Below are 20140 nucleotides of genomic sequence, written 5' to 3' on the forward strand. Positions count from 1 at the left end.
TTGCATACTGGGTAAATTCTGGCCAGTGGTCTATTCTCATGACCCAGTAACCCAGTGGATCATCAACTGAAAAGCTCTCAATCTCTGTTTTCGCCCCTAGATAACCGTCCACCATATGATGCAGATGATGCCCATGGGATGTGGAAGCTGACAGCTTAGGTGGCCCCCTTCTCCCCCGCTCCTCTCTTGACCAACAGAAGCCTCAAAACTACGTTTTCCACAACACGGTAACCTACCAGTAGGAAAAAGCATTAGATAAACTCCCCTTTAAAGGTGTCCTCAAGAAATTTCATCTTCTGCTCCCTCTGTGGAGACAGGATGAGTTCTGAGACTTTCCCCTTGTAACTGTGGTCAAGGAGGGTTGCCAACCAATAGTGATCCTTATTCTTGATGCCACATATTTTTGGGTCCTTTAGCAGTCTTTGAAGCATGAGGGAGCCCAAGCACCACAAGTTTGCGGAGGCATGAGAAGCAACCTCCTTGGGGTCACTGAGGATTACAGTATCTGTAACTGCCTCCTCCCAGCCGGGTACTACTCCAAAGGGTTCTGGGGATGGAAAACCATTGCTTAAGGTTTGACACATGTCTTGCTCTGCTTCAATGCCTCCAAAAGTGCCAGAATCCTCCTGCTCCTCCCTCTCTTCTTGTGTGTTCTGTGGCATAGGAAGAATGGTGTCTGCATAATGTGGGTCTTGAGAGAAAAGGAAGTCCTCCTCTTCCTCCCACTGCTCTGCCTTGAGTGCCCTGTCCAAAATGCCATGCAGAGTCTGCTCCAGCAGGAACACAACAGGGATTGTGTCACTGATGCATGCATTGTCACGGCTCACCATCCTGGTGGCCTCTTCAAATGGTGACAGTACAGTGCATGCATCCTTTATCAGCAGCCATTGGCATGGAGAAAAAAAGTTGAGCTGGCCTGAGCATGTCGTTGTGCCATACTCACACAGGTACTTGTTGATGGCCCTCTGCTGCATTTGCAGCCACTGCAGCATTGCCAAAGTCGAGTTCAACCTGGTGGGCATGTCACAAATCAGGCGGTTTATGGGCAGGTGGAATTACCGCTAAATTTTAGCCAACCAAGCACTGGCTGCGTATGACCACCTGAAATGCCTACAGACTCTTCTGGCCTGCTTTAGAAAATCTTCCAACTCTGGGTACCCATTTAAGAAACGCTGCACCACCAAATTGAGGACATGTGCCAGGCATGGCACATGTGTCAACTTTCCTTGTCTAAGGAGGTTTGTGCCATTATCACACACCACCATTCCTGGCTCCAGCTGGCGCGACATGAACCACCTCTGGGCCTGCCCCTGCAGAGCTGCAAGAATCTCTGCTCCAGTGTGGTTCCTGTCCCCTAGACCAGTGTTTCTCAACTCCAGTCCTCAAGGCGCCCCAACAGGTCATGTTTTCAGGATTACCATTATTTTGCACAGGTGATTTGATCAGTTTCACTGCCTTAGTAATTATCACAGCCGTTTCATCTGAGGGAAATCCTGAAAACATGACCTGTTGGGGCGCCTTGAGGACTGGAATTGAGAAACGCTGCCCTAGACACACCAGCTGAAGCACTGCATGGCACCTTTTAGCCTGACTCATTGAATAGCCCTTTGTACGCTTAGGGGGTACTTGTGGTTCATAGGACAATTCAGCAGAGGAGGGCATGGAGAAAGAGGAGGAGGTAGAGCTGACTATACTCACATCATCACTACTAGCTGTATGGAGACGTGGCAGCACAACAAGCTGCAGCACTGAGCCCTGTCCTGCCTCCTACCGAGTTGCAAGCAGAGTTACCCAGTGTGCTGTGAACGAAATATATATCGTCCATAACCATGCTTGCTGGACCACGTGTCAGCAGTAATGTAGACTTTGCAGCTGATTGCCTTTCCCAACTATGCCACAACATTCACTTCCACGTGATGGTACAGAGCTGGAATGGCCTTACGTGAAAAAAAAAAAAATTGTGATTAGGAACCTGCCATTGTGGTACAGCACATTCTAATTTACGGAAGGGGGCAGAATCCACCAGATGGAAAGGCAGAAGTTGTAAAGCCAACAGATTTGACAAGCTTGACTTTAGACATTGGGCATGTGGGTGGCAGTGACTGTATTTTTTTTCCACTGCAGCAGAGAAATTTGCCGGCTACAGTCTACAGCTGGTGGCGTGCTACTGGCAGATGTGCTGCAAGGGCCTAGAACACCCTGCACTATACCATCACCCATCAGTGGAGGCTGCTGAGAGGTCTTGAAGTATAGCGGGGGTAGATGGAGGTGAGTAAGGAGGAGGAACCGAATTGCGTCCCTTTTGTATGGCTTTCAGGTGCTCTTGCCAATGGGCTGAGTGGTGGGAGGTTAAATGCCTTGTTAAGCATGTGGTACCCAAATGGCTGGTGTTTTTGCCACGCTTGATGTGCTTGAGACAAAGTTTGCAAATTGCAACAGTGCGATCGGCAGCACATGTGCTAAAAAAGCCCTAAACAGCTAAGCTGTGGGAAGTACATCAGGAGATAACAGCACCACAATGTGATGGAATAGGGTGGCTGCTTTCTACCCTTTCATGATGGCTGCCTTGTTGGGGTTGTGCCTCACCCTCACTTTCCTCCTCTGCTCTACCTGGCACCCAAGTCACGTCAGTGAACTCATCATCATCATCTCCTCCATCCTCATTATCACTGAAGACAACTTGGCAATATGCTGCCGCTGGGGGAACATGACTGCCAATTTGTGTACCGGTGTTCTCCCCTCTCTAGGCTCATGTTCCTACCTTCCTCAACCTCAGAACCAACTAATGTTCCTACCTTCCTCAACCTCAGAACCAATATCTGAATCAAGTAATAGCTGTGCATCGTCAAGGTGCAAGTGACTGATGCTGTGTTCAAAGAACTCAGCTGACTCCTCCATGCCTGATGCTGGGGCTATGGCAGGTATAGCTGTGGACAAGGAGGCAGGTTTAGCCACTCTGGCAGTTGCAGTGGACTGCACACTAGTCTCTGCTTGGGTGACGGAGGAAGAGGAGGATGAGAAAGCTTTAGTAAGCCCGTAATGCACCGAAATATACTGCGTTAAACGTGCACTAATGTACTGAAATATACTGCGTTAAACGGGACGTAATGCACTGAAATATACTGCATTAAATGTGTAGTAACACACAGAAATATACTGCATTAAACATGCAGTAACACACTGAAATATACTGGGTTAACCGTGCAGTAATGCACACGAAATATACTGCGTTAAACGTGCACTAATGCACTGAAATATACTGCGTTAAATGGCACATAACGCACAGAAATATACTGCGTTAAACGTGCAGTAATGCACAGAAATGTACTGCGTTAAGCGCACAGTAACGCACTGAAATATACTGGGTTAACCATGCACTAACGCACTGAAATATACTGCGCTAAATGGCATGTAATGCACTGAAATATGCTGCATTAATTGGCATGTAACACTGAAATATACTGCAGTAAACCTGACAAAATAAATTGACACTAATGTAAACGTGAATGGTCACTATACTCATACTAACTGAACTATCACTAGATTCACACTAAACTGATATTCTACGCTGACAATAGAATTACAATAGCACACCAACTGTCTAGTAGCACTGAACAGAGCCCTGTTCTATCACTCTCCACGCCAATATTGCACTGTGAATGGCCGCTATTAAAAGAATACATTTATAGTGTGGGGTGTGACTAAGAGCAATGAGCCATGATTGGATAGAGTCATCATTAGTTTCTTCAATCATGGCTCTGACAGTGCTCTGTGCCCTGATTGGGCAAAGCTTTCATTGCTTCAGCCAATCAGGGCTTCCAATGCACTGTGCGGCGGCGCAGTGCATTGTGGTCGTTCCACAGGCTGAGCAAACGGTCAAAGGCCCCAATAATTCGGGTGTTCGACAAACGGGCAAACAGCCAATGCTCGGGCCTAACCGTTCACCCATCCTTAAACATCATATCACATAAAAATAAAAATATGAATAAAAACATTTTGAAAAATGGTAAACCACTAATTGGAAGTTCATGTATAAACCCCTCATAGGTAAGTTATACACATTGAAGGGTACACATAATCTTTATATACATAAAAATGAATCAGAATCACATTGTAGATTACCAAATCTTCACAGAAAATAATAAATAGTATTTGTGGAATGCCGATTATGCCGCATCCGTAAGCATTTATACTATAGAATACAATTAGACAACTAATGTATTGTAGCAGAAACATCAATGTTAAGAAAAAATGAAACCTTAAGGAAAACAAAGACAACACCTCTCAGGAAATGTCGACAAATGCATTTAGGCCTACATCGACGCTTAACCAATAAGGTATGTAGAACCTGACTCTATGGATCTATTTCGTCCCTAGTTTGGAGATTTATATGACCAAAGAGCTTCCACTTTAATGTGGAATGTATTTATCAATCCCCTAAACCCCCTTCTGTACCCCTTGCGACATAATTGGCACTTATTGTGTTGTCATGATTTGCAGACCTTAATGGTGATTGGATGTTCTCTATTTCCATTTGAACACTTATGAAGAGGATTGCCTCATCAGATTTTTATGAACTTTTTATCACCATACCAGCATATTTGTGTATTTGCACTTGGCTTTTGCCACACACAATTGTTACAGAATTGTACACATGGCATTTATGTTGCTATTGAAACTCCATATTACAATTTACTTGTTTTGATGTTTTAATTCATGTATCTTTGATCATTACAGTTTGTAGCGTGGCTCTTTTTTATTATATATATATATATATATATATATATATATATATATACTGTATATATATATATATATATATATTGTCACCTTCCCTGGGAAACACAGTAGTCCAAACGGCAGGTTTCTTAAAATCTGACTTGTAGCCAGTTTTATTTTTAAAGATTGCATTAAAATACCGCAAACAAAAACAGAAAATAAAACCTTGCCATCCAGGCACTAACTGAACAGGGTCCTTATGCCGTGTACACACGGGCGGACTTTTCGACATCAAAGGTCCAACGGTCTTTCCGACGGACTTTTGATGGACTTCCGACGGACTTTCGAACGAACGGACTTGCCTACACACGATCACACCAAAGTCCGACGGATTCTTACGTGATGACGTACGACCGGACTAAAATAAGGAAGTTGATAGCCAGTAGCCAATAGCTGCCCTAGCGTCGGTTTTAGTCCGTTGGACTAGCATACAGACGAGCGGATTTTTCGACCATACTCGAGTCCATCGGAAAGATTTGAAACATGTTCCAACATGGTCGGATTGTCCGACGGATTCGTTCCATCGGACCAGTCTGGTCGAAAAGTCCGCTCGTGTGTACACGGCATAACTCAACAGGTGAAGGTGAAGATCTTCTCCCAGTCACCCACAAATCAAAGATAATGCAAACCTTTTCTCTTACAAAGCAAGCTTCACATAAACAGCTCTCTAAGGTTTTTGGCTTCCTTCCTTTGTGCCAGTCCTGCTTTATTTATACCACCTGTTGGTGGACACAAGTGGACCGCGTAATCTGGTCAGGAACCAACCCTGCAAAGGTGGCTGGTAAAACCCGGACCGGATTCCACCTTAGTTCTCAGCAAATGCGAGGTGAAACATAATGTCCACCAATCAGGGCCGGCCCTACCATGGGACCCGATGGAGCGATGGCTCCAGGCGGCACTTTCAGGGGGCGGCAAATTGCCGCCCACCAGCCAGCCCATTCCACCCACTCCGCTGCAGATCCCACTGTGAGGAGCCCGGTGTTCTGCCAAGAAAGGCCCCCCATCGGATAGTGTCCGCCCTGTACTGCGCAGGGCTTGAGCAGTACGGAGGACAAAGAAGACGCTGAAAGTCTCCGAACATGAACAGCTGTTCATCAGCTCTACGCAGCGCCTGCGCAATTAAGAGTACATTGTGCCACACGCTCCCGCTGTTCATGTTCAGAGATTTTCGGCGTCTCCTTTGTCCTCTGTACTGCGCAAGCGCTGCGCCTGCGCAGTACAGGGCGGACACTATCTGATGGGGGACAGGAGCGTGCGGGCAGAACAGGGGAAGTCAGTCAGCGGGTGGGACAGTCGGCTTGTGAGCAGGCTTGCTGGCCAATCAGGGGGCCGGTGGGCAGGGGAGCAGAGAGGCAACATCATCTCTCACCGACCACCCTGCATCACTGCAGTTCCGCCCTCACTATGCAGCCGCGGGCAGCAGAGAGATTACATCATCTCTATGCTGCCTGCCTTTACTCTGGGACACAGCAAGTGGCAATCCCCTACGTGTGGCAGGTGACGTGGCAAGTGACAATCCACTATCCGCTATGTGTGGCAGGTGACGTTGTGGCAAGTGACAATCTGCAACGTGTGGCAGGTGGCATTGTGGAAAGTGACAATCCGCAATGTGTGACATCGTGGCAAGTGACAATCCGCAATGTGTGGCAGATAATGTCATGGCAAGTGACAATCCGCAAAGTGTGGCAGGTGGTGACGTGACAAGTGACAATCCGCAATGTGTGGCAGGTGGTGTCGTGGCAAGTGACAATCTGCAATGTGTGGCAGGTGGCATCGTGGCAAGTGACAATCCACAATGTGTGGCAGGTGGAGTTGTGGCAAGTGACAATCCGCAATGTGTGACATCGTGGCAAGTAACAATCCGCAATGCATGGCAGGTGATGCCGTGGCAAGTGACAATCCGCAACATGTGGCAAGTGACAATCCGCATCTGAAGGCCGGTGACTTTGGCAAGTAACACGCTCAGGGCTCCCACTGATTCTGCATTATAGTGAGTTGAACTATTTTATTTTATATAACAATGTAATAATAGAAATATTGCACTTCAATCAATTTTTTTGCAATACGGCACTGCGTTGATTTAACTGACAATTGCGCGGTCGTGTGACGTTGCACCCAAACAAAATTTACATCCTTTTTTTTCCCACAAATAGAGCTTTCTTTTGGTGGTATTTGATCACCTCTGTGGTTTTTATTTTTTGTGCTATAAACAGAAATAGCGACAATTTTGAAAAAAAAAAAATATATATATTTTTTACTTTTTTCTATAATAAACATCCAAAAAAATAAAAATGTCTTCATCAGTTTAGGCCAATATGTATTCTTCTACAATAAACGCAATAAGTGTATATTGATTAGTTTGCGCAAAACTTATAGTGTCTAAAAAATAGGGGATAGATTTAAGGCATTTTTATTATTTTTTTTTTAACTAGTAATGGCAGTGATCTGCGATTTTTAGCGAGACTGCGACATTGTGGTGGACAGATCGGACACTTTTGACACATTTTTGGGACCAGTGACCTTTTTACAGTGATCTGTGCTATAAAATGCACTGAATACTGTGTAAATGTCACTGTCAGGGAAGGGGTTAAATGTGTTCTCTGGGAGGTGTTTCTAACTGGGGAGGATGGGACTGACTGGAGGAGGAGAAAGATCTCTGTTCCAAATCACTAGAAACAGCAGATCTGTCTCTCCTCCGCTGTTCAATTGGGGATCTGTCTGCTTACATTGACAGATCCCCGTTCTGGCTCTCTGTGGAGTGATCGTGGGTGGCCGGCTGACATCGTGGCCGCCGGCCACGCACAGGTCCTTTTATACATGTATAGAGCAATGTGTAACAAATTTAGGTGAGCAACCAAAATAATATAAATAAATGTATAAAAACCACATAGGTGTAGGAACAAAAAAAACACAAATAGTGCCACAATATAGTTAATAGTCCATAACAGATATCAATCCGTGTAAATCCATTGAAATTGGACTCTTCAGAATGTGTAACGATTGCTCTATTCACCCCGCAAAAAGGGCGGACAGACAACAGCCAAAAAAGTGATTTTAAAGACCAAAGGGCAGCTTACCAGATCTGTTGGATCTCAGGTTATAGAGATCATATAGGCATACACATGAGGGATCAATCAGCCAGGGACGGTGTGTTCACATGTTCATCCAACTCTCCAACTGCTGCAGTATTCTTCGTGGGACCCTTAAAGTGAACAAGGCTTCATGGGACCCTTGTCAGGGTAAGATCGCTCGTGGAGCGTATTATGAAATGTAGAAAGAAGACTTCATGGTGCAGCCAGCTGGTGCGTGGTGACGTCAGGTCCTACAGCTCCACCACGCACCAGCTGGCTGGCTTGAGCCGCGGCTGTGAGTTCTTAATGAATACACCGTTTTTTTGGATGTCAGTTGCTTATCATCATATTGGAATAAAGAAACCTTGATTTTAGTACTGCAGCATAAAGTTTTCTTTCTACCTTTCATAATATGCTCCACGAGCAATCTTACCCTGACAAGGGTCTCACGAAGCATACTGCAGCAGTTGGAGAGTTGCCTTTGGAGGAGAGGATTTGGATATCTGATGATCAACACCGTCCCTGGCTGATTGATCCCTCCTGTGTATGCCTATATGATCTCTATAACCTGAGATCCAACAGATCTGGTAAGTGGCCCTTTGGTCTTTAAAATCACTTTTTTGGCTGTTGTCTGGCTGCCCTTTTTGCGGGGTGAATAGAGCAATCGTTACACCTTCTGAGTCCAATTTCAACGGATTTTCACGGATTGATATCTGTTATCTGACTAATAACTATATTGTTGCACTATTTGTGTTTTTTTCATTCCTACACCTATGTGGTTTTTATACATTTATCTATATTATTTTATTTGCGTGTTTGTTACACATATCTATTAGCTGAATATACAGGTTTTCTAGTTGCAGCACCACTTTCTTCCTTTTTAATGTTTTTTATCAACAAATATACTTAATTTTGTTTCACCGCTTTTTACCAACACATATATTTTTAAATATAAGTATATGCACATATGTTAGAGGGTTTAGCGCGGATATTCCACCATATATAATGTATAGAGCCATGACAGGTCCTCTTTATACTCCTTTACATATATAGAGCCATGACAGGTCCCCTTTATACTTATATATACACGTATAGTGCCATGACAGGTGCTCTTTATACTCCTTTACATGTATAGAGCCATGACAGGTCCTCTTTATACTCCTATACATGTATAGAGCCATGACAGGTCCTCTTTATACTCCTTTACATGTATAGAGCCATGACAGGTTCTCTTTATACATACAGTGGGGACGGAAAGTATTCAGACCCCCTTAAATTTTTCACTCTTTGTTATATTGCAGCCATTTGCTAAAATCATTTAAGTTCATTTTTTTCCTCATTAATGTACACACAGCGCCCCATATTGACAGAAAAACACAGAATTGTTGATATTTTTGCAGATTTATTAAAAAAGAAAACCTGAAATATCACATGGTCCTAAGTATTCAGACCCTTTGGTGTGACACTCATATATTTAACTCAAGTGCTGTCCAATTCTTCTGATCATCCTTGAGATGGTTCTACACCTTCATTTGAGTCCAGCTGTGTTTGATTATACTGATTGGACTTGATTAGGAAAGCCACACACCTGTCTATATAAGACCTTGCAGCTCACAGTGCATGTCACGGCAAATGAGAATATTGAGGTCAAAGGAACTGCCTGAAGAGCTCAGAGACAGAATTGTGGCAAGGCATAGATTAGGTCAAGGTTACAAAAAAATTTCTGCTGCACTTAAGGTTCCTAAGAGCACAGTGGCCTCCATAATCCTTAAATGTAAGACGTTTGGGACGACCAGAACCCTTCCTAGAGCTGGCTGTCCGGCCAAACTGAGCTATTGGGGGAGAAGAGCCTTGGTGAGAGAGGTAAAGAAGAACCCAAAGATCACTGTGGCTGAGCTCCAGAGATGCAGTCGGGAGATGGGAGAACATTGTAGAAAGTCAACCATCACTGCAGCCTTCCACCAGTCGGGGCTTTATGGCAGAGTGGCCCGACGGAAGCCTCTCCTCAGTGCAAGACACATGAAAGCCTGCATGGAGTTTGTTAAAAAAACACCTGAAGGACTCCAAGATGGTGAGAAATAAGATTCTTTGGTCTGATGAGACCAAGATAGAACTTTTTGGCCTTAATTCTAAGCAGTATGTGTGCAGAAAACCAGGCACTGCTCATCACCTGTCCAATACAGTCCCAACAGTGAAGCATGGTGGTGGCAGCATCATGCTGTGGGGGTGTTTTTCAGCTGCAGGGAAAGGACGACTGGTTGCAATTGAGGGAAAGATGAATGCGGCCAAGTACAGGGATATCCTGGATGAAAACCTTCTCCAGAGTGCTCAGGACCTCAGACTGGGCCGAAGGTTTACCTTCCAACAAGACAATGACCCTAAGCACACAGCTAAATTACGAAGGAGTGGCTTCTGTGACTGTTCTTGAATGGCCCAGCCAGAGCCCTGACTTAAACCCAATTGAGCATCTCTGGAGAGACCTAAAAATGGCTGTCCACCAATGTTTACCATCCAACCTGACAGAACTGGAGAGGATCTGCAAGGAGGAATGGCAGAGGATCCCCAAATCCAGGTGTGGAAAAACTTGTTGCATATTTCCCAAAAAGACTCATGGCTGTATTAGATCAAAGGGTGCTTCTACTAAATACTGAGCAAAGGGTCTGAATACTTAGGACCATGTGATATTTCAGTTTTTCTTTTTTAATAAATCTGCAAAAATGTCAACAATTCTGTGTTCTTCTGTCAATATGGGGTGCTGTGTGTACATTAATGAGGAAAAAAAATGAACTTAAATGATTTTAGCAAATGGCTGCAATATAACAAAGAGTGAAAAATTTAAGGGGGTCTGAATACTTTCCGTCCCCACTGTATACAGGCATACCCCACTTTTAAGTACACAATTGGGCTTATTTACTAAAGATGGAAAGTGCAAAATCAGGCTCACTTCTGCATAGAAACTAATAAGCTTCTAACTCCAGCTTATTCAATTAAGCTTTCGTAATAAAACCTGGAAACTCATTGGTTTCTATGCAGAAGTGAGCCTGATTTTGCACTTTCCAGCTTTAGTAAATAAACCCCATTGTGTACTTAAAAGTGGGGTATGCCTGTATACACGTATAGTGTCATGATAGGTCCTCTTTATACTTATATATACACGTATAGTGCCATGACAGGTCCTCTTTATACTCCTATACATGAATAGAGCCATAACAGGTCCTTTTTATACTCCTATACATGTAAACAACCATAACGGGTCCTCTTTATACTCCAATATACATGTATAGAGCCATGACAGGTCTACTTTAGTTATCATGATATAAAATAGTGGATTTAGGGGCATTTTGTTGGGCGTGATTTTTTTTTTTTTTTGGGGGGGGGGGTAGCATTTTATTCCTGGTACCAGGTAGCACAATGCCTTGGGCCGGCACTGCCATCAATCACCTCACCTCTCATAATATATATATATATATATATATATATATATATATATATATATATATATATATATATATAATATATTGAACCCAGTTGTTGCCTAACAATGTTTACTGTGTGTACTGTGTGTTGTGTTTACTAAGCAATGTGCCAGTTTTTACTCTTTGCTTTCCAGGGAGAAAAATGCCATATCATTGCTGTCTGTACAGAGCCCTGTGTTGTTTACCAACAAAGGGCTTTCTTTTGTCATTTACTCAGCCAATCAGCGGATCCCAGCCATAAATCATTGGCCAGGACCCACTGATCAGCTTGTGCTGCAGCGAATGACAGCTCAGGTTTCCAGGTGCGTGCGCACGGACCCGGAAGAAAACCTTGAAGTACATGTCCATTGCGGTGCCTGTACGAGCCGCCCAGTTGGTAAGCAGTTAAGGATGCGGTGGCTGCCCGCTCCTTAACCACCATGATATTTACTGGTTGTTAAGGAGGCTGGCAGCCACCTGCTCCTTAACAAGCATGAATCAAGAGGAAAGCGCTGCATTAATTAAAGAAACATGAGTAATTTAACTCCCGATTTTTTTTTTTAATGAATTGCAGGGATTTTTGAAATGTATCTCATACACATAATGTAGCTCCTAACTGGCCCTGATTTTGAGGTACTATCCTTGATTTGGAAAAAAGTCCCTCTGCCCTCTTTCCTCCTTTGTCCCTCATTTTAGTCTGATCTATATAGTTGTATATAAAATGCACTATTTATCTTTTGTGTTTCCCAATGCTAAAATTTCATCCAATTTTTAAATTGTTCCATTTGTAAATTTCAAAAGCCAGTATACAGAAATAGTAGTGGTAAAAAAATCACTTGGGGGTTTAACTAATCTTTTTTTTTATAATTCTCTTTTAAGGGGGCGTGGCAGGGGGTGTGCCCTATACCAACATACTTACGCTAATAGGTGTCCCTCATTCCCATCTCAAAAAATTGGGGGGTATGCATACAGTAATTTATCAAACATACCTATTTGGAATTTAACTCTTTGTGAATTGAGCCCTGTGTCACTGGCAACTTGGATGCCCCCTTCCAGTATCAGCTAACACTGCACCATGAGCCTCCTGACCAGATCCTTCCTGGACATTGCCTCAGGTGTTTCTGTGACTTGGGGTGATCTTTTAGCTCCTTCCTGAACCAGAACCTCCTGCAGACTCTCAAAGGCCTTGGAGGGTTTAATAGCACTTTCAGGCTGGGTCGCTTTCCAGCAGGCAAAGGACCCTGCTTTTTCATGCACCAGACCCTATATACACCTCTCAGGCCACTGCTGGTTAACTCTCCTGACCAGGGATTGATGAGGCTGTATACATGATCAGCTTAGGCTCTACCTATGTTCCAGCACTTTCTAGAAAGACAGGGGGAGACAGGCAAGCCTGCAGCCGCAGAGCCCAGAGCAGACCAAATTCATGAAACCCAGCTCCACCAACTACAGCAGAACCCAAAAATGACTAAATTAACTTATAACCTCTTAGGACCTAACTAGGAGGGCGCTACACTCACCCCCACCAAAAATACACCCTGTTCTTATGGGCTGAATAAAAATTTACTCGTAATCCCAAGAGTATAGTATCCCAAGGCTAAAAACAAGGAGGGGTTAGGGTAAATAACTTATGTACAAATCAGCGTGCGGCATTCCACATGAAGGTAGAAAAATAGAAAATGCAATAAATAGTAATAATTTACATACTAAAGGGAGCCTCACGCCTGGCCCATGTAAAGGGGACCTCCCAGCGAAAGGACTCCAAACAACACATATCCATCTTTACATATAGACATTCCTGTTATGACAAACAAGTACCCAATTCTATCTAACAATAAAAAGATTAAGACACATTCAGCATTATCAACAACACTACTACAGTACTTCAGCCGAGGTACTATCTTCTAACATTCCTATAAAAGAAACAGGTTAAACAACCTCAATAACACTTAGAAAAACTGCGCTTAGGATATGTCTATATGGTATAGGAACAGGTTGCTGCCTCCCCTACGCTGAGCACTCACAAGGGGTACTCTGCTGACCATATAAGATAAACCTCAATGCTAGTTGCATCTATAGGATAAATCGTACAAATGAATTTATGTTAATGCAATTTGGCACGTCAGTGTACCTATCATCCCCGTCAGGAGGTGGAATGAAATACCCCGGTGGCTGGTAGGAGTAGGTGGGAGGGGTCCTTAGATCCCTAATCAATAATGAGTGTGTATGAACAGTAAGCGGGGTAACTTATAAATAAATTGCCTAAATTGGCGCAGTGTGCTACCAAAAAGGGTCTACTCTATATGTATTGATACACACTATGCCAACTGTATAGGCGGAGCAAGCAATCACCCAGTGTGGTGCTATTTAGCTAATGTCGACCATACAGGTGTAACTAAATTGCTGCATTAAGGCTAAGGCATACCATATGTCACAGTGAATATATCCAAATAATGTGAGTTTACATCTGCATCAGCCACATCATTTGTATGCGCAAAGAGCAAGAAAACTCAAAACCGCTCATAAAGGAAAAGAGATGACATAGGCCACATGAGCACACCACAGTTCATATAATGAAGCCTAGACCAAGCAGATGCTACAGTATTTCATTGAAAATTAGTATGCAATAGTCCAATATGTATAATGCCCCGTACACACGGTCGGATTTTCCGACGGAAAATGTGTGATAGGACCTTGTTGTCGGAAATTCCGACCGTGTGTAGGCTCCATCACACATTTTCCATCGGATTTTCCGACACACAAAGTTTGAGAGCAAGCTATAAAATTTTCCGACAACAAAATCCGTTGTCGGAAATTCCGATCGTGTGTACACAAATCTGACGGACAAAGTGCCACGCATTCTCAGAATAAATAAAGAGATGAAAGCTATTGGCCACTGCCCCGTTTATAGTCCCGACGTACGTGTTTTACGTCACTGCGTTCAGAATGATCAGATTTTCCGACAACTTTGTGTGACCGTGTGTATGCAAGACAAGTTTGAGCCAACATCCGTCGGAAAAAATCCTAGGATTTTGTGGTCGGAATGTCCGAACAAAGTCCGACTGTGTGTACAGGGCATAAGTCTACAACAGGTCAGGAACTCCCGGGGGTGACTTTGGTGCTTTAAACGCTGCCAGGTGACTTTAGTGCTCCCCCTTCAGATATCCTACTCACTGACTCCTGGTGCCCCTGCAGGGGTATTAGGCATGTAGTATTTCAACTGGAAATCGCTGCTCCCTGTTGTTAGTGGTAGGTCCTGGTTGGTGAAGGTGTTGCAATGCCCTCATACATCAAAAAAATATAAAACAGGGGCTTCCATAGTGTAGTAACTTAAAAAGTCTATTTATTTATAAAAGCATATAAAAAAATTGATATAAAAGTATAATGAGAAAAACAAACGTCCCAATCAGAGCTTTGGTGTATATTCCTACCCAATAGAATACTGAGGCAAGATCACACTAGTTCCCAGCAAAGAGCCAGATTGAAAACCACTAAAAATCACAACCGTGTAGCTAGATGGGGGATAGCAGCAGCTGTGCGTTGCATCTGCGTTCCACCCACTCTTCCACACGGAAATTACGTCATGTGCGTGGTTCCGTCGCTTTTTTAAGCCTACGGCACCTGGTATTCCCAGGCGGTCTCCCATCCAGGTACTAACCAGGCCCGACCCTGCTTAGCCTCCGAGATCAGACGAGATTGGCCGCTTTCAGGGTGATGTGGCCATAGGAACCACGCACATGACGTAATTTCCGTGTGGAAGAGTGGGTGGAACGCAGATGCAACGCACAGCTGCTGCTATCCCCCATCTAGCTACACGGTTGTGATTTTTAGTGGTTTTCAATCTGGCTCTTTGCTGGGAACTAGTGTGATCTTGCCTCAGTATTCTACTGGGTAGGAATATACACTAAAACTCTGACTGGGACATTTGTTTTTCTCATTATACTTTTATATCAATTTTTTTATATGCTTTTATAAATAAATGGACTTTTTAAGTTACTACACTATGGAAGCCCCTGTTTTATATTTTTCTGATGCATGAGGGCATTGCAACACCTTCACCAACCAGGACCTACCACTAACAACAGGGAGCAGCGATTTCCAGTTGAAATACTACATGCCTAATACCCCTGCAGGGGCACCAGGAGTCGGTGAGTAGGATATCTGAAGGGGGAGCACTAAAGTCACCTGGCAGCGTTTAAAGCCAAAGTCACCCCCGGGAGTTCCTGACCTGTTGTAGACTTATACATATTGGACTATTGCATACTAATTTTGAATGAAATACTGAATGAAATACTGTAGCATCTGCTTGGTCTAGGCTTCATTATATGAACTGTGGTGTGCTCATGTGGCCTATGTCATCTCTTTTCCTTTATGAGCGGTTTTGAGTTTTCTTGCTCAGCCACAAATGATGTGGCTGATGCAGATGTAAACTCACATTATTTGGATACATTCACTATGACATATGGTATGCCTTAGCCTTAATGCAGCAATTTAGTTACACCTGTATGGTTGACATTAGCTAAAGAGCACCACACTGGGTGATTGCTTGCTCCGCCTATACAGTTTGCATAGTGTGTATCAATACGTATAGGGTAGACCCTTTTTGGTAACACACTGTGCCAATTTAGGCAATTTATTTATAAGTTACCCCGCTTACTGTTCATACACACTCATTATTGATTAGGGATCTTAGGACCCCTCCCACCTACTCCTACCAGCCACCGGGGTATTTCATTCCACCTACTGACGGGGGATGATAGGTACACTGACGTGCCAAATTGCATTAACATAAAACCATTTGTACGGTTTATCCTGTAGATGCAACTAGCATTGAGGTTTTTTTCCAGGTTAAACAACCTATTTACACTGCGTACAGCACAACATTCTGAAGCATCTCCTTCGTAGAGGTGATCCTCGAGCAAGCAAAAATACTTAAACTCAATATGAAATATCTAACAAGTGCTGCCCCAGGGGCAAAGGTCTCTTGCCTCTTCCTCTTTTCTGAAGCCCTGGAATGGGAAAAGAGAGAAAACATCATATCTATAGTATCTACACCTACCTACAATAACACTAACTTCTGGAAACCAGTTAAGTTTTCCTAACTAAGGAATTTTAAATACCAGAGGTCTTGGCAAATTTTGCAGTTCATTCCCTCTGTTCTAGAACTCAAGTTAAGGAAGTTTCCCCACGGCATCCACACACGCTCCTCCATCTTGGTACACCCTCCAAGAGTCCTCTGCACCCGGAAGTGATGCTGTAACTCCCCCCGCCTCTTCCGAATGGATGAATTCTGGTGGCCTCCACTCACTGGAACACAATTGGGCTGTAACCCCACCCATCTCTGTGTAGCATTCGCTAGTGCCTTCACTCCCACGCCACATGTTAATTCTTTCATGGCACTATGGAGTCCTCCCGCACTGGCAGTGTTTCGCCATCCCAATTGCCTCACCACAATTGCTTTACAACCGCACATAACAACAACAGTCCACCAACAATCCTGTGCCACCACTTGCTACCAGCAATGGCTGCACTTTTCCTGCTCTGCGGGTTAACCCCCTGCTTTCGGAACGGCAAAGTTCAAACAAATGGCAGCAGCAGCCTTTGCAGAGCAGATGCTTTGCCACACTAAACTCTTTTTTTCCCATGTCAGCAATACTTTTACAATGGGCAACAGTATCCCACTTAATTTGTTAAATACAGATCCTTTGCACAGTATATGCACTTCCATGTTCACTTGGTTGCTAATTGCCGATTCTTCTAACAATGCATACATATGTTACTGGCTGTGGCTCTTTACCTGGTTGCTGATAGTAATGGCCACTTGAATCCAGGGATCCCACTGATGAGCCCCTACATGTAGCATAGACCTTCCACCTGGTCCCACTGCTTAACCTGATCCCAATTTAGTGCAAAGCAGCCAGTCGCAAGGTATTTTCAACCAGATGCACATAATTTCTCTCAGTCTTTCACACTTTGAAAACTCAGATTGTGTTTTTTTTTGTGATTGTTATTGTTTGTAGAATTAGGATAGGAATTAGGGTGGGCCTTGGGATACCCAAAAATAACAATCTTGATCAAGAACACTGTCTAGCAAACAGTTAACTTTTAAAGGATAGTCTTCTATGTAGAGAAACAGACAATTCAGCACAGGGGAAATTCCACAGTGGAAACAACCCTGGCCTGCAGGTCTGGAACAATCCCTCCAACCAAAAGGGGCACAATAGCAACAGTCTCTCTCTCATGCTCCAGACCCTATATATACCACTCATCCACCTGCTGGTCACTCTCCCGACCAGGTATTGGCTGAGCCTGTATACATGATCAGCTCAGGCTGTACCTCCTCCACATACTATGTTCCAGCACTTTCTGGCAAGGACAGGGGGAGACAGGCAAGCCTGCACCTGTAGAGCCCAGAACAGATCAAATTAATCAAACCCAGCTCCACTGACTACACTAGAACCCAAAAATTACTAAATTTACCTATAACCGTTTAGCACCTAACTAGGGGGGTGAATATATAAATAAATAAATATATATATATATATATATATATATATATATAGTTTGTCAAAAATTGATAATGCTGATGGAATAATGAAATAATCTCACTATGTACTGGGCATAAACAATCCTAGACCTTTGTTAGCATTTATGTTTAGGATATGATAATCTGCTTGACCTTTTGTTTTCTGCTAAGCAAAGACAGTACTACCCTGTTTAGGCTGGCCATACAGTACATTAAGCAATCACTCGATTCCCCCATCAACACAGTCACTCCCATTGTGCAATTGCATTCTGAAAGCAGGAGGTGTCTGCTGTCAGAATACAATGATTTTTGCTGCTGGCTATAGCCGGCGCCAATAATCTCATGAAAAAAAACAACAGGCTGGACGTACTAAAGTCAATCACTAGAACGACTTCTGTACAACCAGTACAACTAGCATGCATGATGGCTGAATTTTAATCCGTCTATGGCTGGCTTTAGTGGCAATCAGGAGACCTTGTATTAAATAATTGTGCACATGTCTGGGAATAAGAGGTTATAAGTATAATAATACCTAGTATATAGCTGACTCAGATTCTGTTAATTATGGAAATATAAAATTTAAAGCTGGCTGTACACATTAAGATTTCTCTCATTCAGCCCCATGAGATGAACAAAAGAAATCACTTGATTCCCCCATCCACGCTAAACAGAATAAATGAAGGAATCTACAATGACTATTGTATGCTGGCAGCCAGTACCTGTAGCTGTCAGAATACCTGAACAGTGACTGCATCTGATTGGGTGCAGGCGCTGTTCAACCAAGAATTGAACACCTGGCTTTTTTGATAAAAAAACTATGGAAAATCGACTTTTATGGAGCCTGGTGGTGCAGACTGGACCGACCATAGAATTAATTTCAGCCAGTTTAGCAGGTCATTCTTTGACATTTGTTGTTGGCAGTCACTTAGAACTATGTTTGTCATCTGTTTGTTTTGCAGCCCACTCCGAGAGGGAATAGCCAATACCCAGTAATCTATAATAAAGGTACATACTGTACTACACGCAAACATTGAGCAAACATATTAATCAAGTGAACTGTTTCTTAGTTCAGCTATTTAGCAACAGAAGCAAACAAAGAGGCAGAGGAAATTACAGCCCAGTATTGCAAAACATAAACTTGCCTTAAGAGTAAACAATAAATTAAGGTACATTATATAAAAATTTAATCTAACATACTAAAAAAAATAGCTCAGCCTTTAAAAAAAATACATTTTGTCATGTCAGTATGAAAGAAAACAACTTTGTAACAGCCATTTCCTTCCTACCAGTCTGCAAATAACAATTTTTCCTAGAATATCCCTGTATAGTACATATTTCACAAATGTTCCTGTTTAATCATCATCCACACCCTATTTTAGCTCACACATTACATTATATACGGCATCCTAGATGTTCAGCGGGATCATTGCTATCCAGGCATCCCGCCCAAATACTTCCACTTTAAATTGTAAGCTGAGGGGTGCTTTGAAATGGATTCCCCAAAAAAACAGGGATCCCCTTCCCAAAGTACTGGTGCCCAATGCTGATAGGCACTGGGGTCTGGGTTTGTGCCCCAGCAAGGGGAGGTGTATATATCAACTGCCTGTCACCCATTGGGAAAAGTAGGCGGTCACTCCCTACCTGGTAAACTGTTTTTACTGTTTCCTGAGACCCCTAGTTAACCATGCACAGTGACTTGAAAACATATTCATACCCCTTGAAATTTTCCACATTTTGTTATGTTACAACCAAAAACGTAAATGTATATTTTTGGGATTTTATGTGATAGACCAACACAAAATGGCACATAATTGTGAACTTGAAGGAAAACGATAAATGGTTTTCACATTTTTTTTACAAATAAATATCTGAAAAGTGTGGCGTGCATTTGTATTCAGCCCCCTTTACTCTGATAACCCCTAACTAAAATCTAGTGGAACCAATTGCCTTCAGAAGTCACCTAATTAGTGAGTAGAGTCCACCTGTGTGTAATTTGATCTCAGTATAAATACAGCTGTTCTGTGAAGCCCGCAGAGGTTTGTTAGAGAACCTTAGTGAACAAACTGCATCATAAAGGCCAAGGAACACACCAGACAGGCCAGGGATAAAGTTGTGGAGAAGTTTAAAGCAGGGTTAGGTTATAAAAAAAATCCCAAGCTTTCAACATCTCAAGGAACACTATTCAATCCATCATCCGAAAATGGAAAAAGTATGGCACAACTGCAAACCTACCAAAACATGGCTGTCCACCTAAACTGACAGGTTGGGCAAAAAGAGCATTAATCAGAGAAGCAGCCAAGAGGCAAATG

At 43.1% G+C, this 20140-nt stretch overlaps 1 protein-coding gene and 1 pseudogene across 2 annotated transcripts in view; both read right to left on the reverse strand.

Moving 5' to 3' along the window:
- The window catches only part of NR1H4 (nuclear receptor subfamily 1 group H member 4), a 119506-nt gene that overhangs the window by 58913 nt on the left and 40453 nt on the right, over positions 1 to 20140 (reverse strand). The gene's annotated exons all lie outside the window — the stretch shown is intronic.
- Positions 14915 to 15033, reverse strand: LOC141135553 (5S ribosomal RNA; annotated as a pseudogene).

The sequence above is a fragment of the Aquarana catesbeiana genome, linkage group LG03 (genome assembly GCF_042186555.1).
Source record: "Aquarana catesbeiana isolate 2022-GZ linkage group LG03, ASM4218655v1, whole genome shotgun sequence".
Lineage (NCBI taxonomy): Eukaryota > Metazoa > Chordata > Amphibia > Anura > Ranidae > Aquarana > Aquarana catesbeiana.